Source organism: Protopterus annectens, chromosome 3.part1, assembly GCF_019279795.1.
Source record: "Protopterus annectens isolate FY-2018-M chromosome 3.part1, PAN1.0, whole genome shotgun sequence".
Taxonomy (NCBI): Eukaryota; Metazoa; Chordata; order Ceratodontiformes; family Protopteridae; genus Protopterus; species Protopterus annectens.
Genome location: NC_056732.1, coordinates 141,468,659 through 141,489,289, shown reverse-complemented (window position 1 = coordinate 141,489,289; position 20,631 = coordinate 141,468,659). Strand labels below are relative to the sequence as shown.

General features: G+C 36.2%; 1 protein-coding gene across 1 annotated transcript in view; it reads left to right on the top strand.

The window, feature by feature from the left end:
• ODAD2 (outer dynein arm docking complex subunit 2) overlaps positions 1-20,631 on the top strand; it is a 1,637,397-nt gene that overhangs the window by 237,587 nt on the left and 1,379,179 nt on the right. The gene's annotated exons all lie outside the window — the stretch shown is intronic.

The window sequence follows — 20,631 nt, the reverse complement described above, 5'->3', positions numbered from 1 at the left end:
TCAGATTTCTTACCCTTCAGAAAATTCATACTAATGCAAGACCTACTACTATTCTATTATCTTTCTAAGTTTGTAAGAGCAATATGTAAAAATTGTCCTTATTTTTGGGCTTGTGTCCCATTTCTATGTATGGTTTTGTCCAGATTTCTTGTTTTGAGGTTGAAAGGTATGAGTGTCAGAGCCATCACCATCAGACAGAGACATTTCAAATTGTTACATACTTGTTGCGCCCCACTTCCCCCATGTAGTGACTCTGGGTGTGTCCAACAAGGCAAGGAGCAGTTATGCAGTGTAAGTGTGCAGAGTATTCCCCCATCCAAGGTAGACACAAGTACGACAGTGACTTTTCATCTGTCCTTGATTTTGCAGAATGCTCTGGTTTTCTGTCATATTTTTATACTGTTGATTTATGCTTCTTATTATTCAGAAATGTATGCTGTCACAGTGCCCTGTTGCTCTGTGTTTAAGTAGCAATGCTTTAATGACCATCAGGTAAGCTTGTCATTAATTGTAAGATGCAAGTAAGCTTTAATAAGCATACTGTTAAATAATTACCAACATTGAAAGCCTTTTTGTTGTTGCCATGCAGAGAATATTTACATAACTAGATAACGTATAAGCATTAGGTATTGAATTGCATATGACAGTATTTGTAATAAAGGACAGGATTACAGTATTTGCAGAAGCTCATTACATTTGTTGGAGACTTGCAGTCATCTTTGCAGGCTTTACCTATAAACTAAACTGCCAATCTATCGTGTGGTCCATAACTTGTGCAGTAATCCTTTAAGCAATTTATCTTGAGCTTGTTTCTTGTTTGCTGTTCATTTTTTACTGTGATCATGTCTTCCCCATGAAACAAGTAGATGATTGTCAGGCAGCAGGTCTTTTTTGGATAAGAAACATTTTTACAAGTGGAGGCATCACAGAGACTGATGCTTTCAGCATGTTACTTGGTAATTTTATAAAGCTGAATATAAATTATAATTAGAACTGCAGTGTAAGGAGAAGTGGTTTGAGTTGAGTGCTGCTTGTTTTTTTTCTTTTATATACTTTATTTTCCAGTAATGTATTTAAAAAGTCATTTATTTTTTCACGCCTCACAACCTTTGCATTTCCATCTAGATATTAAGTAAGCTGTCATGTAGTCAATGCATTGAAATATTTTTCTTCTACACTTAATTTTGTCTTAATTGGACTCTTGTAATGACGGTTTGGCACCCAGGGCAGCATATTTAAAGTTTCAGTTGTTGTGGTTTTGAGCATAGCCCCACCCCTTTTTATTTGACCACACCCCATTCTCATTGGCCCCACCCATTCAGCTGTCTCCTGCAGCCCCCCCCTTTAATTTGAAGTCACCAGCCGCCACTGGGATGAGGTGCCCTCCTGCAGGTTCATGGTCTCTGGCCTCCCCACTAGAGTTCAGACTATGTCAACATAAAAGAGATGAGGGTTCCTTTTCTGGTTCTCCAAACTTTTCATTCCCAGCTTCATCCTTGGCCCCTTAAAGTCTTCACAGACAATACATCAATGATGGGGTATGTCAACAAGCAGTGGAGCACAAGATCATGTCTTCTTTACAGGCTAGCTTTTCAAGTCTGGGATCTAGCTATCCAGTATCAAGTGACTCTTCAGGGGGTTTATATTCCCTCAAGGCACAATCTAGTGGCACACTCTTTGAGTAGGTCCAGCATAGAAGCTCATGAATGGATGCTTAACAGAGATGTGTTCCTGGACATTGTCCATTGGCATCAGTGGTGTATTCCTCAGGTAGATCTTTTCACCTCCCCTTTAAACACTCTGCTTCCTCTATTCTGTTCCAGAGTCCCAAGTTTGCTGGCTTGGAAAGTAGATGTCCTGCCTTTTCCTTGGAAGCTGATGTTTTTGTATGGTTTCCCTCTTTCTTCTGTTGCTTCGAGTTGGGCACAAGATCAGGCAGGCCTTTTCTTAAAATCTTGTTAGTGACTTCCTTTTTGCCCAGACAACACTGATCCCACCTTCTTTCTCATTTAGCCAGGGGTAGTCACCACAAGTTATCTCACTGGGTGGATCTTCTCGCACAAGACAAGGGATCTAACCTAACCTTTTCACTCTTCAACTGACACTGTAGATGATAGGGTTTTTGATCCCTTTTAGAGACTTGTTTTCTAAGGACATGCTGTGGGTCCTGCAGGAGACCAGAAAACCCAGTACCAGAAAATCATATATGTCCAAATGAAAGTGATTTTCTGTTTGGTGCCTCTCTTGCCATCAGGGTAAACTATTTGTGGAGGTTCGTCTGGTTATTTATTTTGTGTGTGTCTGTGTGTGATCTGCTCCATGCTAGGTTGGCATATTCCTCAGTTAAGTCTCACCTGTCAGCTATTTCTGCCTGTCTGCCCTTGACTGGTCCTCTCGCCTCTAGATGTGAAGTCAAGCAATTTCTCAAAGGCATATTTCATATCAGGCCTCACAGAAGTCCATTCTGCCTTCCTGGAACATCAGTCTTGTACTTGAAAAATTGACCCAGGCTCCTTTTGAGCTTGCTTCCTCGTCTTCCTTACAACATTGTATTTGGAACACCATTCTTCTTTCAGCTCTCACTTCAGCCAAGAGAGTGTCTGAACTTTAGGTTCTCCTGGCTGTTCCTCCTTTCTTAGATTTTCACAGAGACAGGGTGTCTCTTTGTACTAATTCTTTTTTTATGCCCAAGGTGGTCAGTGAGTTGTTCCATAATCAGTCTATTCATCTTTCTTCCATTTTTCCTTCTCTGCAGCCTTTCAGTGAGAAGGTTCTAAACACCGTGGATTTGCAAGACAGCTTAGAAATTATTTGGACAAAACTAAAGTTATTCACAAATCTGTGTAGCTTTTAGTTTCTTTTCATCTCAGGACTTTGACTTTTTCTAAGCAGAGCATCTCCTCCTGTATTTCTAAAACCATTTCCTTTTGTTACGCTTTTCATGGCAAATATTTTTTCTCGTATGTAAAGGAGAATTCTACTAGGACAGTTGTCTCATCTGGTGCCATTTTCAAGGGTCTGAATACCAATTCCATTCTTGAGACTGCTTCTTGGTCCTCTGTTCACATTTTTACTAGCATTACAAGTTGGATATTATTTCCAGGGTTAGGACAAGCTTTGCCAGGGATATCCTGCATTAGTTTATAGAAGGCTTTTCTGTGCCTTTCTCCTCCCAGGCTTCCTGTTAAGCTATTGTACTCTCATTAGGTAAAGAATACTGCAACAGTGATATGGATGGACATAGTACACTTGTGTAAAATCTTACCATAATTGTAGATGCCCTTCGTTTCAATTTTACAGTATTTGACCCCCCCTCCCCCCCCAGCTCTTGTCCTGTACTCATGTTACCATCCTGGCTGAGGGGCTCCTCTTCCTTTTTTCCTTCTGGATGCACATGATCTCCTTGTCCCCAAGGGTATTCTGTTCCTCCTGGGGCTTTTTCAGCTATGAGTGTGTGGGTCCATATGTGTCCTTTATGCCCTATGCCTTCTGCCAGGGAGCATACATCAACATACAGAGCTTATAATAACTAAATGCACTGGTTTACTGACCAGATGTTGGGCAATCCTTGGCTGGAGATCCCTTAGATCACGAATATGGCAACAGTAAAGAGAAGGGCATCTACTATTATGGTAAGATTTTATACAACTGTACATGCCAGGTGAGAAATTCCAGTTTTCAGTTTCTTGTCTTGTTTATTGCACAAGCATTTTTTTGCAAAGTATCTGATTCCATTTATTGCACATCTTAAATTGTAAAGAATTCATATCGACCCTTATCCAGATAATTATCTAATTTGTGAAACTTCTGTAGAAGCTTTCGATTCAACTTCCCAAAAAAAACACAACTTTTAATGGCTTGAACAATATTTCCATTCTGTAGAAGTCAAACTACAGTTTTTTTTCAAAGAAGTGTAGAGTTTTGAATAAAAATCCAGTGTAGTTTATTTTTCTTAGGATGGTTTAGTTGATGTAATTTTTAAATCATTTCTTAAAAGAAACTTGCTTTTCTGCCAGATGTTTTTGAAGACACTGGGACTTGTACCTCCTCAGTCTGATGGTTGTTTTGCAGTGTCACATGTTTAAGAATAAAAACATGAAGCAGAATAAGAAAAAAAAATTAAAACTTCTTTATTGAGAAAATAAGATTGATTTCATCCCTTGCAGTGGACATCCTCAGACAAAGGGAGAAGAATGCAACAGCCATTTATAATGATTAATGATGTCCTGAAAGGGTGGAGGCAAGATGAGTAAAGAGATTGGACTATTAGAAATGAAGTATATTTCTAAGCTAGCTGGCAGTGCCTGTCAAAGAAAATGATCCAGTTGGATAAAGGGCAGTTTTTCAAGAAAGCAAATCAGGCTATGGGAAGAAGAAACAATGAGATCAAGCAGTTCAATCTATGCAACCGATGCAAAGTATGCATGGAGGGCTTTTAGATGGCAGCCCAATGATTCAGGGGGCAGAAGGGGGGGTATATGAAGTTAGGTAACTACTATGCTTTAAAGGACTAGTATGAAAATAAAACAATAAACCAAATATCCCTTGTGGTCAAAAACAAAGAGATGAAGTGAAGATAGCTAACAACAAAGAGGAGTAGCAGGCATTCAACTTCATTTTCATTGGCTGAATTCACAGAGCAGCTCATCCCCACTTTTTCCCCTCAGTCAGCAAAGTCATTGTCTAGATTTTTTTAATTTACCTTGCCTCCACCCCTCCCTGTTGGGTCTTCCCTCACTGTATCCACCGCAGAGCACTTATTTTTATTGATCTGTATGGATACTCACACATTGACCATTTTCTTATCTTAATTTCATAACTTAAGTAATGTTAAGTGGCACATCTCTCAGTGTTGTAAATGGTTGTTATTGCACTCTTTTCCATTTGGTTGATGTTTTTTTGAGGTGGATGAAAGTGGTTACACTTTTGTTGGCAAAATACATTTTTTTATTTTTTTTTTCTGAAACTGTTTCATGTTTTTAATTTTTTAACATTCAGTCATACAGACTTTATAATGAACAACTAGATCTTATTCTAGTATATAGTTTCACATAACCAAACATGCAATACTACATTAAAATGTATGAAGCTAGAACTCACAGCCATTGGATTTGCATACTCCATTTTGCAATCTATATCAATAGAGTTTTTATGCTGGACTGAAAAACTTGTGTGTGAATCATGGCTTTGTCCTCTTGCCTTATCGCTTTGAATCTGCATATGCCTTGGATTTTTCCTGGGAAATAATCAAGGATTTAAAGAATGTATGTCACCATCCCAGAGACGAGAACATGTAAATATAAAGATGATGGAAGTACATCTTTGTCTAGAAGCAGGCAATCAAAGTGACCCTGTCTCTTTCAGGTCATTTACATTCAATGTAAGAGAACACTATAGCAAGTCTTTAAGTGTTGAAGTGCCACTTTCTTATTAGTGGAAACTATACAGGGATATTGTAGGCATATTAAACTCTAGGTATATCTGGAAATGGATCTTTTGTCAAACTCTTGCATAGTCCACTACTACTGTTTTGTTCAGACCACTTTGTCATTTGTCAGTAACCATAAATGCATTATCATTATCTTGAAGTCAGATGTTTCTTTACATATTTCCATCAAACTAATGCCCAAAGTTCCTTTAAAGGTATAAAGAAAGTTTCTCTTTCTTATAGCCCTCCTTTGACAAAGACAATAGTTCACTTTGCTAACACACATCAGTTGCAGAAATTTTGATATTGTCCCTCTACAGTATGCTTATACCAATGTAGGCAAAGTGTTTTGCCTAGTCTTACAGTTTTGGATAAGCTCAGGTTCATTCTTAATAGGTTCATAGGTGTGTACTAGGCTAATGGCCCTGGAGCCTTTACAAGTAAAGCCTAGCCCATAGGATTACACTGGCATCATGCCACCCAACATTAATTCCTAGTGCCTCAGTCGAGTAGAGCCACTGGAGTGATTCCTGGGGTGAATTTTCTATTTCCCATCCACTCAAGATTCCTCTTGAAGAGGGCCAGTGAGGTGCTCTGCTTGACATGTATGGGAAGTCTATTCCATAGCATGGGCAGTCTCTGGGTTATGAACCTGTCCCTCCAGCATGTTCTGTTGATTGTGGTAATGAGGTTGAGGTCTCTGGAGTATGTGGTGTGGAGTGATTGGGATTTCTTTAGATGTGGCATTTCTAACAGAGCTGGGTCAGACAGGGCTTTTTTAGTCAAGCAGAGATCACCTCTAAGTAGGCGATATAAGACAGAGAATAGCTGGGAGTTTTTTTGAGTCTGTCCATGTAAGACAAGTGTTTAAGGCCTAGGATCCTCTTTGTGAGGTACTTTTGCGGCCTCTCCAGTTGTTGTAGATGTCTAGTGAGGTACATGCCAAAGGGGCATTGTACTCAATGATTGACCTAATGAGGGAAGAGTAGAGGGAGACAATGACCTCTTTCTTCCTGGATGCAAAACCCTTAGTAATGAGATGTGCCACATAGAAGGACAAGAATCAACTCCGTGTGCCTGGAGCTTACACTGCTTTTTGCTGAGTACTTTTCTAAGACACTGAATAAGGTAAGCTGTCACCTGTCCAGATAGACAAGATGTTTCTGTTATTGAATGAGGTCTGTTAACATCAATATTTTTAACTCTTCATTCACTTCATTGCAAAATGTGCTTCTCATCACTGAATCATGAATAAGATTACATGCAGTGGAAGGAAGAGCACAGAAAGCACAATGCAGTAAACATCAATGAGAATTGACTCATTGGTCTTAAATAGTAGGCTGTACTGCTTTGCAAACAATAATAACAAAGTCGGGCTTCCAAGATAGCTGCACAATGAGTAACAGCTTAATTCTAGCTCTTACAGTATGAAAACAGAAACTTGGCAGAGAAAGCCAGTAGACCTAACTTTCTGGGTAAATTTCAGTAACTAGCTAGTAAAGGCACTGCCTGGATGCCAAGAAAAAAAAAATAGAGGAACTGAAGGAAAAATCAACTACAAAAGGTGACGAAGAAGCATTAACTGGGAAAAGTACTCATTAAAAAGCCTTAGTAATGAGATGTGCCACATAGAAGGACAAGAATCAACTCTGTGTGCCTGGAGCTTACACTGCTTTTTGCTGAGTACTTTTCTAAGACACTGAATAAGGTAAGCTGTCACCTGTCCAGATAGACAAGATGTTTCTGTTATTGAATGAGGTCTGTTAACATCAATATTTTTAACTCTTCATTCACTTCATTGCAAAATGTGTTTCTCATCACTGAATCATGAATAAGATTACATGCAGTGGAAGGAAGAGCACAGAAAGCACAATGCAGTAATCATCAATGAGAATTGACTCATTGGTCTTAAATAGTAGGTTGTACTGCTTTGCAAACCATAATAACAGAAAGTTGGGCTTCCAAGATAGCTGCACAATGAGTAACAGCTTAATTCTAGCTCTTCCAGTATGAAAACAGAAACTTGGCAGAGAAAGCCAGTAGACCTAACTTTCTGGGTAAATTTCAGTAACTAGCTAGTAAAGGCACTGCCTGGATGCCAAGAAAAAAAAAATACAGAGGAACTGAAGGAAAAATCAACTACAAAAGGTGACGAAGAAACATTAACTGGGAAAAGTACTCATTAAAAAGCAGTGTAAGCTCCAGGCACAAGGAGTTGCTTCTGACAAATCTGTGGCAGAACAAAGTACTAAAAGTGGAAGACGGCAGAGTGTTTGTGGGGAATGATTACTCATTGTACACCAGGCAGAAGAGGAGTAAATTTTATTCAATTATTCAGGGAATGTTGAGGGTGGGCATAAGATTCAAGCTGCTGTACCCAGCTGTCTTCAAAATATTTTTTCCTGGAGGGACAAAATCAGTTTTTGATAAAGGACATGCTAATGAAGAAATACAAAGATTTCTCCAACAAAAAGTGAGCTGTGAAACAAAATGAGATTCTGCTTCTTGTTTTTCTGGTAATAAAGACCACAGAGAGAATGTGCCATTGAAACCTTTTCCAATGTTTAAACAGAAAATGCTTGAGGGAATGAAAAAACACAAGAATCAACTAGAAGAATTAAGAGTACATTGGAAATGTAGCAGAGACAGGATTAGGAAGAAGGTTATGAACAGGAATAAAACTTGGAAATTGACAAATGTGGGACTGCAAAGCAATAATTATATTTGTGAAACATGACAGAAAAAGAAAATTTTGAAATATTTGACTTTTTTGGACTTTGTTAAACTTGTAGGGGGACTGTAAAGCATATGCCCTACTTCATGTCATTAATCCTCAGAAAAATACTCAGGAGAGGGAAAAATGAGGGAGAAAGTTAACAGTAAGTAAAATATTTCTTCTTAATAGTACTGTTTAAATGGGTGCATGATTTCCTTTGCATGTTATAAAGTAAAGTTTTTTTCACTTATTGTTCAGTGTAATGTCGATACCAATGTCAATACGTGCTTCTGTTTTTTTTTTCTTTTTGTTTTTCTCCCTTCTCTGTTTCTCCTTGTTCAGTTTCAAGAAATGTAGGCACTGCAGTGTAAAAGAAGAAGAAAAATCTGGGTAAAAGAGCATGACAAAAGAAAAATAAGTATGCTTTTTCTCATTCTTGCATAGGGGAATGGTTGGGTTAAGGCCCTTAGCTTAATCTAGTAACAAGTAGTTTTAAGAGAAGGCAAGTAAATGAGAAAGAATATTATAATGCTTTTTTTCTGGTAAACAAATGTATGCTTGGCAGTTTTGTGTTTGTTTCTCAGAGACATGTAAACCAATCTGATAAAGAGAAATGGCTTGGATAAAATTTTTCTGAAATCATTCAAGTGTTTTCCCAGCAGAGCGAGCTATAAAGATAAGACAAATCCAGAAAATACTTAGTAGAACAGATGTTTCTTTTAGGTTATCCCATTTCTGTGTGTATGGCTGTCAGTTTGGCACATTTGCTGCTGTTAGGAGGGTAAACCTTCAATATTTGAAAATGTACATAGTTGTGGCTGTTATTATTAAGTTAATAGGTTTTAGGGGTATTTGGTGTATGTTTTTGTTGTTTGTTTGAAGGCTTTCTTTAAAACTGGTAGCCTAGGCTCAAATGGAGATGCCAAGAAACAACTGTATAAAATATTAACCTGCCAGAGATATATATATATATATATATATATATATATATATATATATATATATATATGCATTTAACACAAAAACTGGAACTAGACATTTAACAAAAAAGCTGTTATACATAAAAGGTGGGAATAATAACTTTTTAAGAATGTTTTTTTCTGTAATGTCTTTAAATGTCAGTGGTCTTACAGATAAAATCAAAAAAGAAAGAGTAGTGACTATGTTAAAAAATGTAGATGCAAATAGCTATGCTACAGGAGACACACTGGGAAAGAACAGAACATGTGAATTTGATAAAGAAAGGCTTTCAGGATGGTTATTCATTGGAATACATGGGACAAAGGAAAAGAGGAGTACTTATATTATTTGCAAGAGGAGCTCCAATAGTGATAGAAGAAGATAAAAAAGATAATGGCCAATTAGTAGTGCTAAGGGACTATGGGAAAGGGGGGAGGATTACACTGACGTGTAATTACGTTCCATCTAATAGTGCTATAATGGAGCTTAAGAAAATTCTGGGAGAAATCAGTTTTCAGCAAGGAATATTCCTTATACAGTAGGTGGAGACTAGACTTTGATTTGCAATAGTGAAGATGTGTCTGGGAGGCCTAGAAGGGAAAGTATAACAAAGGAGGGTAGATTTTTGAAAATATTTTTGTAAATATTTGGTATGGAAGATGTGAATTCAGTACTAGGATTTCAGAGTGCATTTACATATTCCCCAAGATACAAAAACTGGTCTAGGCTAGACAATGTACATTTCACAGGAATGTGTGCATTTAATTAAGCACCTTGATATGCACCCAATAACTATTTTAGATCATGTGCCAATAATAACTAAAACAAAACACGGGGTAATGCAATAAAAAAAAGATGCTGGTGCTTTCCCACCTATCTATTGAAAAGAGAGGAGTTTAAGGAATGGGTAGTGGAAATTATTCAGGAGCTGTCAGAGAAGATAGAAATTTCTTTTGAAAATATAGGTAGGGTGTGGGATAAAATAAAGTAGAGTTTAAAAAAATAAGGTGGAAATAAAAGAAAGGAAGATATGGTTAGGAAGTTACAAGAATTATTTAGAAGGACTGACAAATGTTAAAGTATTGCAAAATAGGTGGAATCTCATGGAACAAGAAGAGGAGCAAATGCAGAATACTAAACAGAAAATAAGGGGTTTATATGCATGAGTTTAGAAAGATTGTTGTTAAGCAACTGTTTTTTTGATAACTCCAGAGCACAAAAACTTTTAGCACAAATACTCAGACAACAGTAAGTAGAAAGGGCTGTCACCAAGCTTAGGGAGCTTATAACAAAGAAGATAACAAGAGATCCTGTAGAAGTATTAGAAATATTGTGAAAATTCTATGAAAGTCTGTATAATGCATAGAAATATGGAAATCAAGAAAAGGTACAAATGGAAATGTTTATGGAAGATTTTAATATGCCAAGGTTGCAGGTAGATGAGGCTCAATTACTAACAGAATAGGAGGAGATGATATAAAAATGGTGATGTATAACCAATGTACAGGAAAGTCTCCAGGAATAGATGGTATTCCTGTGGAAGTTTGGAAGCTAGGCGGGAAAAACTGATAAAGATCTGGAAGGTTTTGTTTAACAGTATTTTAAGAGGAGGTAAGTACCAGCATCTTTGAAGAAACTGGAGGTAGCTATAATACCTAAAGAGGTTAAAGATACATCAGATCCAACTTTATACAGGCCCATTTCAATACTAAATCATGATTATAAAGTGTTTGTCTGTAATTGATAAAAGAATGGCAAAAGTGATGCCAAAATTGATTGAAATGGATCAATGTGGTTTTGTGGAGGGGAGGTAGACATTTGACAACATTAACAGAACATTGATGATCCAGAGAGAAACAGAATGTAAGAAAATACCACTGATGTTGGTGCATCCTGATGCAGAGAAGGCATTTGACAGAGTAAGCTGGGACTTTATGAGCAGTGCAATGGAAGCATTTGCATTCCCAGAAAAAATTATAAGGTTGATTAGGAGGATATAGGAGAGATCTGAGGTGAAAATTAAAGTGGGTGGGGTCCTCAATGATAATTTCTGCTTGAGCAGAGGAACCAGACAAGGGTATCCTCTCTCCCCTTTGTTATTTGCATTATATTTAGAACCATTGGCAAATAAAATAAGGGACTCAGAAATTCAAGGATAAAATTGTCATGGTAGTCAAGAAAAGCTGGCTGTATTTGCAGATGATATTATTTTATACCTGACAAAATCCGAAAGGGACATTACAGTATTGTGAAACCTTTTGAGACAGTTTCAGATCTTTTTGAGATACAAAACTAATGAAGCTAAAACAAAGGCAATAGCAGTAAATAGTGTATCCACACACAAATTGATTCAACAATATCCATATTTATAGGGACATGATAAAATGAAGTATTTAAGAGTATGGATTAAAATGAGTCTGATGTGGCAACTAAGTATATGTGGGAAGAGACTAAACAAAATATAAAACAAAAGCTGAGAAACTGGAATCTCTGTTATATGGCTATCGCTAGTAAGAAATAAAGTACTTAAAATGTTTTTAGTCCCTTTAGTCTTATACACAGGTTAGGCATATTTTTTATTAAGCAGAGGAGAAGTTGTGGATAGCAATTAATAAAGAGCTGAAGGATTTTATCTGGGAGGGGAAAACAGCAAGAGTCAAGTGAAATAAGATGATTCTTCCAAGAGAACAAGGCAGATTAGGATTACCCGATTTGAAGGGGTATTTCAGAGCAACACAGTTAAGGCTCATGTACATAACACAGTCAGAAAACTGTAATTCAAAGTGGAAAGGGACTGATGAAACAGAGGAATGCTCAAGAAACAAGGAGGGACTGAGATTTGGATGCACACCTTTAAGGAGAATAACAATAATCATACAGAATATTATATTCATAAAGTAGCAGAACGTAATCTAAGAACTAAGCCAACATGGGAATGGAGAAAGGAGATTCTGAATAAGGATGACTGCAATTAGGGAAGCAGACAATAGGGGGCTGGAATTTATTGGAGAAAACTGGCAAAGGAACCAAGGTACTGGGAGCAAATAACTTTAGAGAGGGAAAGCTTATAGAATGGTAAAATGCCAATAATTTGTTTGGACTGCAGGTTAGAGATTACCTTCCCTATCAAGGATTGATAGAGTATAGGCAAAGAGAAAGAAATAGGGGGTCCTAATCGAAAGACCAGCATTGGTAGAGTTTTTAGTGGTATCTAGAACAGAAGCTATTAAAAAAGGAATAATTAGTAGAGCATATAAAATATTGCATGATAACTATAAGAATCAATCAGAGGAGGTTAGAAAGGATTGGAAAGAGAGAATGGATAAGCAATTCACAAAGAAACAATGGGGGATATGTGTATGTCTCCCAAAAATGCAACAAAGTCTAGAAGATTTAGGATTTTTGCTTGAAAGTGTTTAGATAGGTATTTTATACCCCAAGTAGACTCCAAAGAATTTTTCTTCTAGTGGACAGCAAATGTTGGAGGTGTGAGGAGGAAGAAGGAGGTAACTGGGAGTGTATCGAGTTTGCAGACTTTAAAGATTCCTTGCAATCTGCTTTGTCAGAATTGCTGGATGAGCAAATTGGTGTAACTAAGGAAATTATTTTTTGTGCTATGATACAGAATCAGAATTGCCTAGATATAGTAAGGCCTTGCTGAGTCTAATTATGGTGGCTGCCAAAAAAGTAATTACTAGAAAATGGAAATCAAAGTCTAAACCAACTTTACTAGAAGGAGTGAATATAGTAACAGAGATAAAACAACTGGAATTGATATCTTTAGAAAAAGGGTAACTGCAAATTGCTTAGGAAAAAAATGGGAATTCTGGGAACAATAAATGCAAAGGAGGAAGGAGATTTGAAAGAAGGTAGGATCTGAATGAGCTATGTATTGTTTGGTTGATAATGACTGGATAGATTATAAGTGATGGATAACGTTTGCAACTACAATTTTGTCTGTGTGGTTTGTAATGTATAATGTTTGTAACTGGAATTGTCAATGTGGTTTGTTTTCATTTATATAAATATAAGATTGCCTATGTAATATGTGATAATTTAATAAAGATGTCTCTTGATTATAAAAAAAATAATAAAGTCCTATCAGAAATGAAATAATTTGCAGTGAACTAGAGTCATTATTTTCTTTTTTTGGATATCATCAACTTCCTCCAGATAGTAGAACTTTGTGCCGAAGATCAGAAAATGGAGATTACTGTGGTGTTAAGAGGGTATGAGGCTGACGGAAACATTTAAAATGCATTTTCTTCTTTATTCCCTACTAGTAGCACATTTGGTCTGCAGTATGGCTGTAACCTTGTCTTAGTTTGTCTTGTCGACTTAAATGGAGATGAACAGAAGGGATTGCATGCATTTACTCTCTGAAATATAAAATATAACCTCTTATATCTGCTGTTTTACCAGGTCATTAAAATGCATTTACAGTCCACTTCAGTGAAGTATCTAACTATAGCAGTGAAAAGAAAGAAGACATTAAAATGCAGGCAGTTAAGAGGTGTATGTGAGATCCTGCATGCTGGTACTTTCTGTTTTGGGCTTATGTAATTAAGCCTTTGTTCTTTACAGGTGGAAAGTGGGAAATCCAAACAAGTGAAATAAGCGGATTGTAATGCAATACTGAACAACTTTTGTATTTTATTGTAAGAATATATGACCCGACCAAAATAGCCAATAACAAATAAACACTTAGCAACAATTAATCAGTTAACTGTTTCATTTTCAAAATGGAAGAAATAGAATTGTTTAACAAAGGAAAACATGTAGCATCCAACTTAATTTGTCAAATTAATTCACTTTTTGCAAGATGTTCACCCACCACATAACCTCGAAAATCATATATTTGATCTAACACAACAAGTCGAAACAAATGATCAACATTGTATTCAGTGTGGCTAATTAAAGCATTTGTTTTATTGTGATTCCTGACATCTGGCTCAAGAAATGCCAGGAATCTGTACTCACATAACATAATTTAGCTATGGACCCCTTCAAAACAAAATCCAAATATTTAGCAATGAAACAAGTTTTACTGGTGCTTACTGGTTTTATGTGATTACATCAAAACTGGGGATAGCTTTTCAGTTAAGGACACCCAGCTTAAAGTCACTGGCCGTTTTTCCTGTGATTCCAGCTGGATAGTCTACCTGGCTTGCTGTGACTCCTGTCCTGCTTTTTATGTAGGCTTGATGAGCAGGAACCTTAGGAATAGAATTTACGAGGATGTTGTGTATGTCAGGAATCACAAAAAAAAAACAATGCTTTATTTAGGCACATTGAATACAATGTTTGTCATTTGTTTTGATTTGTTGTTTTAGATCAAATATATGATTTTTGAAGTTATGTGGTAGATGAGAATCTTGCAAAAAGTGAATTATGTGGCAAACAGAACTGGATGCTACCTGTTTTCCTGGGTTAAACAAGTCTATTTCTATTTCTTCTATTTTGAACCAGAAACAGTTAACTAATTAATTATTGTTAAGTGTTTATTTGTTATTGGTTATTTTGGTTGGGTCATGTGATGTTACAACAATATTTAAATGTTTAGTATTTTGTTAGTTCTGAGGAAGTTCCATGAAGTAAACCAACAAACCACATTGACCACCACAGCTAATATCATATAGTTTAATGCCGATAAGCGGTATGCACGTTCAGTGCTTCATCAGATCCATAAAAAATTTAAAAAGTCTCATTGAATACAATCAGACATCATGAATCAACCAATAAAAAGATCCAATTAGTGATGTAATGCCCTTCTCTTAAGGGTGGGTTTTAAAGGCAGAGTGCTATTTAAGCCTGGTATTTTATCTGCCTGCATGGTGATTTCAGGCACTTATGTTTTATTAACCATATCACCTCCCCTTGCATCACTTTTAACAATTTGTATTACTGAAAAAACAAAAGAATGACTGGTGTTAGTAGCTATATGCTTGGCTAGTGCATTCAGTATATTCCCCTTTCTAATGTCACACATATGTTGCAAAACCCTTTCTTTCAGCATCCTGTTAGTTTTGCCTATATAGAATGAGGTGCAAAACTTGCATTGTGCTAAATGTATAAGATTACTAGTTCTATAGTCTGCATAAAAATTGAACGTAAACTTATGTCCATATGTAGGAAGTTCAGAAGTGTTATTACAGGACATGAGTGGACAAGCCTTGCAGTTCCTGCAAGGAAATGTACCCATCCTGACAGAACTAATCTCACTTTTAAAGTTGGATGTGTAACAAAGTTGTCTTTTAAGTAAAACATTCATTTTAAAAGTGAACTGAGGTTTGTTACCTAAAATCCCTTTTATCCTGTCATTAGACAACAATATAGGCCAGTTTTTGTTGATAATGTCACATACTCTATTGATGTTCCATGAAGTGTTATTTGGAATGAAAGCACTTAACTGTGTTATTTTAATAAAGAAGTCCTTGTTTTTTTACTTGCATTCTGCCCTTTGTTTTGGTACTACAGGAGTTTGCTGATTACAGTATTTCTCAAGAAGACAAGAACATTGTTGCTTAAAGAAAACTAAACTAGGAACTCTGGATCCTGATCAAATCAACCAGAGTCAAAATTAAAAATAGCCACCCAGGTGAAAGATGAACCATAAAGCTTTCTTCAACTAAGTTAAAAATCTCAGAAACTATGTCCCGCACTGCCCAGAGCTAATAGTAAATTATATCACATATTCTGACTCAGAAGACATAGAGCTGAATTTGTGTGCTAGAATTGCTAACATCACCCCTTTCCTATCCAATATTCTCAGACGAAATACACATATTTACCCCCCCCCCATCAAAATCTCCCCAAAAACTAGTTCTTTAGGCAATATCCAAGGCTAAAAACACTATGTCTATAAGGCCGGATAACATGCCAAGCTGCCTTCTGGTTTGTTTGAAACATAATTTGCCAGACCTCTTACAATGACTTTTTGATACTGGCTTCAAATCAAGCTTTGTGTCAGGAAAAATGTAGGATCAGTCATTCCCTTGCACAAAGGACCTGGATAATTATAAATCCATAATCCTGACCAGTCTCATCTGTAAACTTATGGAAAGGATCATTATGGAACTAATAAACTGGAGATATAGGTGACCTACAGACTCTTGACCCATCCCAGTCTGGCTTCTTCAGTGTCAAGTCCTGCCTACTTATTCTGCTCGACTGCTTCAAAAAAAAGTCACAGAGGCAGTGGATGAGGGCAAATCAATGCACATTGCATATCTGGACCTTGCAAACACATTCAGTACCATTCTGTACTCTGGTATCTTAGGTAAACTCTCCCAGCTAAGTGTTAACCTCTGTATAACTTATTGGATAGCAATTTGGCTCAAAAGTAGAACCCAGGAAGTAAGGGTAGGAAGCTGTACCTTTTTCAAAAGACCTTTCACTAGCAGTTTGTTCCAGCATTCAGTCCTTGGGTTGTTTCTTTTTGGCATTTACTTTTCAGAGTTCACTGCTAAAATTAAGGATTTGTGGTTAGCCAGGTTTGCAGATGATTGCAAACTTAATGCAATCGTAAACTTCTCTAAGGACATCAGGATCATATAAGACATTTTGACCTATGCAAATAGTTGGTGTCAAAACCATGGACTAAAACTAAATGCCAAGCACTGTACAATTGTATCCTTCAGCAACCATGGCTTTCCTTCCTAGTAACTATCACATTGACAACATCCCTCTGAAAATTAAGCCCTACTTAGTGATCTGGGAACCTATGTTGACAATTACCTGTCCTTTGACTAACATGTATTCAGTATTGCAAGGAAGTCCTTTTTATTGCACAACTTTTATCTAGAGCTTTGGTGTCCAGATCCAGGGATATAATTTTTCCACTGTCCACTGTACTTTGCGCTCATTATGCTAATTATTGAGTATAATGCCCTTTTTGATATGTACATGTCCATACACTTGTCACAGTTGGAATGAAAAATTGCTTTCTCACCAAAAAAAAAAAAATCAAGAGTATAAATCATAAAAAATATGCAGATTTGGCTCACAGGCTGTTGACGGGAACTCTGTCTTGCATATATAGCCTCAGCAGACCCTATTCTGTCAGACCTATTTTACATTTGCAAGTCCAGAGGTATTATAAACACCTGCTTATGGTACTTCAATCTCTTTTGCCAAATTAACAAAACATGCTGGAGGGATAGGCATATATCACAGAAACTACCACTTATGTGGAACAGTCTTCCACTCCACAAAAAGCAGAGTACTTCTCTTTATTCTCTTTGGTTGTATTTCGATGAATGGATGGGCAACCACAGATTCGCCCACAGTTTAACACTAGGGCAGAACTCCAAATGTAGTAGCTTGGACATGACTGAGGCAATTACCAGGATAGTATTAACAGTAATATGGAACAAACTTAACTTTGTCAAGGGAGAGGCAGTAATGATTGCATGCTTCAGAAAGTGCTATAAATATACACATTCTGTTACCCTTTGTTTGGAGAATACTGTAATTGTAATATGAGATGAGCAAAACTACCAGAAAAGTATGCTTTAATCTTAACATTAATAGGTTATGCCAGTGACCTAGTGAACCATGTGGAGTTGTGTAATTCTAATTGTTTCAGCAATCTGTTAACACACTTTTCGACAAGGTGGTATCCCAGATATGTCTACTGTTTACATTATTTGATCATCCACATAGTTCACCCACTCCTTAGGCATATATATTGATCATCCACATAGTTCACCCACTCCTTGGGCATATATATCAGGGCAACGTGTAAAGGTCTGTATACCTATGTAACATGAAAAGGTCATTATACCCATGCTTCAAAACAAACTATTCACACTATAATGCAAAGAAATGTATGTCCTGTAAATTATAAATATATTTGAAGTATGTAAATATGTATTATAGTTTCACTTGCACTTACTGCTGTTATTGGCTGTTTAACTTTTATGTTCTATATCATCTATGTATATTTTGCCACTTTTAGTTCTGTATAAACAAGTTTGTTATATTCTGTTCATTGCTCAACTATGAGCCTAGGTCATGGCTGAAAGGGATCAATAGAGCAGTGTGTTTACCCGGTCAACAAACAACAAAGCAACAAAAATAAAGTTAGTATTAAAGATTATTAGCATTTTTTTAAATCAACAGCTGGATCAGTGTTTATTAGTCAATTCTGCACCATTAAACAAAAAAGGTGGTAAAAGTGCTCCAATGTAGACCAGTAAAAGAAATATAGGCACCGAAGGTCCAACCAGTTCCAACACAGAATTCTATATTAGCGAAAAACACAAACACATAAATGTTGTTCACACACTCCTTTAAACATTTTCGTCTTAAAAACTTCATCAGATGAACATAATAACCCTTAATCTTATTTAAAAACCTTTGTAGCACCCCAATTAACCAATGCAAAGCTGTAATAAATTAATATGTTAATGAATCATGAATAATGAAACATTAGTAAGCCAGATGGAATCATAACATCATTTTAACATTTGAGTAAACCTTTCAGTAAAACATCATATGTCTACATGTTTTGAACAGTGGACGAATGAATAAAATATAAATATAAGTAATAAATAGGTAATGAATTAATAAATTGAAACAAATGAAATGTCAGTTAATACAATAAAATTTATTTATATGTAATGTAATGTAATAGCACCATCTATTGGACAAACATGAAAACTCACCACATGAATTTAAAATATGGGCACATTATGTGCCAACAGCTATGCCAGTCTCATTATGCTCATCTGGGAACTTAAGCACATTTTGATTGATACATATGTAGAACACATTTTATTTTACAGGTGTTTTGTGGATGATTTATTTTTAATTTGGAAGGGTACCCGAGATGAGTTGGTCAAGTTTATAGACGAGATCAATGCAAGTACTACATTTCTGAGATTTACAGCTGAGTATTCCAAGATGGAAATTAGTTAGATGTACTTATCGAAGTTTCAAGCAGTGGACAGATGGATACTTCACTGTACAGGAAACCTTGTTACAAGAACAACTTTTTACATCGAACAAGCATGCATCCTAAATATGTATTTGATAACATAGTACAAGCACAAGGACTTAAAGTTTCAAGGGTGAATGTCAGTGATGGCAATTTTTATGGCTGAAATGAAAGACCTATTGAATACGTTTGCGGATAGGGACTACAAGGGGTGTAATGTACAACAAGTATTGAACAAAGTTTCTGATGTTAGAGAAGGTAGAGGCAGGCTCTTCTTTTCTTCAAATCCACCTTCAATTCACCCCAAGAGACTGAATGATGGCAAATGCAGGGTACCGATGACTTATTCTTATACTACAGGGTATGTCCTGGATATTATGAGGAAACACTGGCCCATTATAACAACAAGTAATGATCTTAAAAAGTGGGTGAACAACCTAACTTTATCTTTAAGAAGAAACAATCTTTAAAACAGATGCTTTGTTATCCAAAACAGTTTATTGATGGTAGAACTACTAGGAATAAAATGGGTTCCACTTATAAAGGAACTAGACCATGTCATACTTGAAAGTGCTGCAGACATATTGACACCACTGGTATGTTTATACATCCAGATCAGGATAAACAGTATGTGTTTGATGTTCAAGCTACTTGCACTTGTTCTCATGTGGTTTATTTAACTTGCTTCACTGCCTGCATGAAGTTTTATGTAGGCAAGACCGATAATTTTAGGAACATATAGTAGAACATTTAATACATATAAATAATGTACTGAGTGCAGTGCTCTTTCTAAACATGTGAAGTTAACTTCACACGCATTGTTTTAAGTTTCAAGTTATAGCACAGGTAGCAGCTACTAAGAGGCTGGGTGATGTTAGGAATGCCACTGAAAGTTTAGAGAGCAAGTGGATAGCTACGTTAATTACTGATTATGGTTCAGGGCTAAATGATAAAGTTCCTCTTAAACCTTAATTACAAACCCACTCACTTTTCAGGGCTAAATGATAAAGTACCCCTTAAACCTTTATTACAAACCCGCTCACTTTTTAGATGAGCTTTACATATACTTATGTGCATTGGTTGATTTTAAGTTTATCTGTGATTTCTTAAAATTTTTATTACATTCATTGTTTGTATTCTTTTAATACATAATTGCTTAATTGATTGATTTGCTGCTAGTTGGATTTCTGTATAAATTGCTGTGAGTGATTGCATTTTTAATAATCCTGCACCTTAACCTCTGTGCTGTTGGGCTGGGATAAGAAAAAATATAGGCATTTTTTAAACAAAAAACATCTTATGACATAGGCAATCATACATTTATATAAATGGCAAGAAACCATATTGATATATGTTTAGTTGCAAACATTATACATCACATATAATCTTCTGTACTGTAATTGTCAGTTGAACATATTACATAGCTCATTCAGTTCCTGCCTTGTATTAAATCTCATTCTTCTTCCAAAACATTATTCTGCATGTATCATTCAATTTCCCATTTTTTTTCTATGTATTTTGCTTCTACCCTTTTCTAAAGATCCCACTTAGTTCTTTTGTCTCTGTTACTATGTTCACTACTTATAA